Below are 3,654 nucleotides of genomic sequence, written 5' to 3' on the forward strand. Positions count from 1 at the left end.
TGTTTATTTTGTTCTTAACTTCACTAACTTCCATTAAGTTACCGATGTTTCATTTTCCGCCTAGCAAGGCCTACAATCTAGATCTAGGGCCTAGGCTAAGTACTTGCAATTAAAGTTGAACTGCAGTCGAGGTTCACACTCATCGCCGGGTGATTTTTGGCCTGTGCCTTTGCTGCGACGCGCGCGTCCTGACGCTTTGCCTACGGGAAGTTCAGGGCAAGTTATCTCATGAAGATGTGGACCGAGAATGACGGTGCAAAGCGATGACTGGACTGTGAAATTGCTGCGAATATTATTAAGCATAATGCAATATTTCAAAATAGTATCATGTAAATGCTTTCTTACCAAATATTGATGTTAATTTTTTTTTGCCAGAACAACTTCTAGAAGGACATCACTTCGTTTGAAAACATTTCCTTTGAACCAATTCGAATGTCTAAGTTCTAGTTTCGATAATGACGTCGCTGTTGATGGGCGTGGTGCGGCGACTTTTATCCAATGAATGGATTAGAAAGTGCGTATTAAAATTAAATGTAATTGCATAGGTCAACGACCTTGTGATTGGCATGCAAGTATTGAACCAATTCCGACCATCGCAAGTTGGATTTTTTTTCTCGGAGGGGACAAGGGTCTGGAAAATTTGACAAGAAAAAAAAGGCTATTATCTAAAATTTAAGGTCATTTCGACGAAAATATATTTGACAAGCAAAAAATAGGTAATCTCGTCCCAAAACGCAGGTTTTATTCCCATTTTTAATGATATATTTCTTAGCATCACCAGAGACCCAACATAGTAGGGTGGACATTTATTATTGTGTCTCCCTACTATTTTGAGTAGGGGGGACACGTACCCCTGGGATTTCCGCCCATGATCTATCCTAATGGGGTGCATATCACTGCATATTTACATGGTTTTGTTAAAAGATTTTCACGAGGATAAAGGAAAGAATTATTTGTTAACTACATAATGGCAAACAGTTGAAATAGCAAACAAATACGGTCTATGCAGAATTACACCATAAATACCTTTTTATTAAATTCAAAATGTTAATTATCATGAACCTTGCAAAGCAGTTCTTTCTGCCTCCTGTCTATCCCCCTCTTCACCCAGTCTCTCTTTTTCTGTTTCTTCCTCTCTCTCTCTCTCCTCTGCCTTTCTCTTCTCTTCCCTTCACGGTCATTCCGGCTATCTGCCTCTTCCTCTCTCTATGTATTTCCAATGACAAAGATGGAAGGGGGGGTGCTATTCTTTGAAAATTCCATGACCAAGGGGAAAAAAGAGAAAAAAAGCAAAGTTGAAAAGCAGTAGAAAAGTTATATATTTTTTTAAAATAAATTGTTGAAATCTAAAAAAAACAGTTTTTCCTATGTAAAATTTCAAAATTTTTGCTCATTTGCTTCTTGCGCAACCATTCTTGCTCCCCACCCCCATTTTTTTGTACATTACATCACTGCTTCTTTCTCCCACTCTGCCGATGTCTCGATTCCTCTCTGGCTTTTGCTCTTTCTACTCTCATATCTCTTTCTCTATCTCTCACCCTTTCTCTTTCACACCAATCAAGGTATTAAAAAAAGTATTTTGATGGATCAAAATAATGAAAATCATACCTCACTTGTACATAATATATTTTGCTCCATAGCAAAAGACATGTATTTATTGCAAGATTTTCTTATCTTTTCATAGAAATAATCATGAAAAAGAACTACATGTATGATCAATAGCAATAACCGATTTCCGAACTGCAGTACTTCAAAGAAAACAAAAATAAAGTGAGAATGTATAGACAACGGACATTATATATTACCTTTTAGTTTTGAGACAAAAAGTTTGGAAAGACTGTAAAATTTTGGTCCAGACTTTGAAAGTAAATTGAAAGCTCAAACCTGCACAGAAGATACATTCTACACTTTTACAATAAAGATATGAAAGAAATATACCACCATGTGCAAAGCATGTAGATAAATAAAATAAAAATATATAAAACAAGATTCACCTATATTCTAAAAATTAGATTATGAGAGATGCTTCTTAAACATAAATCAGCTGATACAAAGAAAATTGCAACGTAGATAGAAACTCTGCTACTGTAATACTTAAAAAATCTGGTCTATAAAAACAATCAAATTCTGGTGAACAAAGATAAAATAAATACAACATATAAAACATCAGTGATCTGGGTCACTGAACATAGAAATAAGAAGAAAATGAAAAAGAATATTAATATGTTCCAGAATGTTTCTTCTGAGCACCTAAAAATAATAATTGTGCTTCTACATTCAGCTAAATTATAAAAATACAAACGCTACAATCACACCAACATAATCGATTCCAAACCAACTGATGTTATGTCATTGCTAATAACATAAATAGATTTTGTCTGTCTAGAGTATGTTTCACAAGTGTGACTGTAACATATAGGCCCAAATTCACAAAGGTGGTTTTGAAAACCCACGTATTACGCAGCCTTCCTTTATAAATTACGCTTAATTTAGCGCATATCGGGCCGTGTATAAAACATGTCCAATGCTGATGCGCGCTTTTGTCACTGTGCGCCAAATTGACGCCTGTTACCATAGTTAGATACGCTACTTTATCTATGAGTCCACTGTTTGAAAGAAGAATGGACTCATTATTCAAAACAGTAGACTCGTGAATAAAATAGCGTGGATATTTACCACGGCAATAGGCATCAATTTGGCACACTGTGACAAAAAGCCTGCATCAGCATTGGACATTTTTTTTAATACGCGGTAAAATAAGCGTAATTTATATAGAAAATCTGCATAAACCATGGATTCAACCGTGGGCTTTCAAAAGCACCTTTGTGAATTTGGGCCAAAGAGTTTGAATAAGTATGTCTCAAAGTATAATACAAACTCACAATTGAAACTGATAAAAAGAGGACCTACACGCTTGGTGGAAACCCTTCATTTTCTCATATTTCCAAGGGGGGGGGGAGTGTTTTCAAGATATGGGGGTGTTTCATAAAGATAAGTGTGACTAATTAGATTTGCACTTAAAAATTTGTGCAGTAAACAAGGCATCATTGAATTGGTTCAACTATGCTAAGAGGACAACCATTACTACATATTAATCAATTAAATTGTGGTACATATCAGTGCATGTCTGATTTTAAGCATGGATGCTTTATAAGTCACACTCAACTCTTTTTGACCCCCCCCTCCCCTGGTCCCTGTTGCATAAGTTACCATCATGGTAACAATGCCATCCAGTGGTAGTTACCATGGTAACGCTGATCAACAGCCAATCAAAACCAAGGATTCCATGCAAGTCACCATTGGATGGCAAAGTTACCACAATGGTCACCTTTATGCAATTGGCCCAAGATCTACAAACAAACATAATATGGGAATAATGTAATAATTCACCAATCAGAATTGTAATTTGAAGCTTGTAATGGCAATTGAAAATCTTTTACCTCGTTGCTGCAGTGTCACAGCCTTGAAAAATGATTTTCTTTCAAATTATAGGAACAGACAAGAACTTTCCAATGAAATGTTTTAGACATAAGTTAGGAAGACATCATCATTGCAAATTGTTTAAAAAGGGTTTGCTTATATATTACATACTTGTGATTTGATTTTCTTCTGAATAAGAGGTACACTGTACTGCATGTACTTTCACATAATTAT

The 3,654-nt window shown here is 35.6% G+C and overlaps 1 long non-coding RNA gene across 1 annotated transcript; it reads left to right on the forward strand.

Annotated features, from left to right (window-relative positions):
• The first annotated feature begins 1,618 nt into the window (after positions 1 to 1,618).
• Positions 1,619 to 3,654, forward strand: LOC121422104. Its single transcript, XR_005971115.1, has 2 exons — positions 1,619 to 2,435; positions 2,843 to 3,654. It is a non-coding gene; the product is annotated as an uncharacterized LOC121422104 (long non-coding RNA).

Source organism: Lytechinus variegatus, chromosome 9, assembly GCF_018143015.1.
Source record: "Lytechinus variegatus isolate NC3 chromosome 9, Lvar_3.0, whole genome shotgun sequence".
NCBI lineage: Eukaryota > Metazoa > Echinodermata > Echinoidea > Temnopleuroida > Toxopneustidae > Lytechinus > Lytechinus variegatus.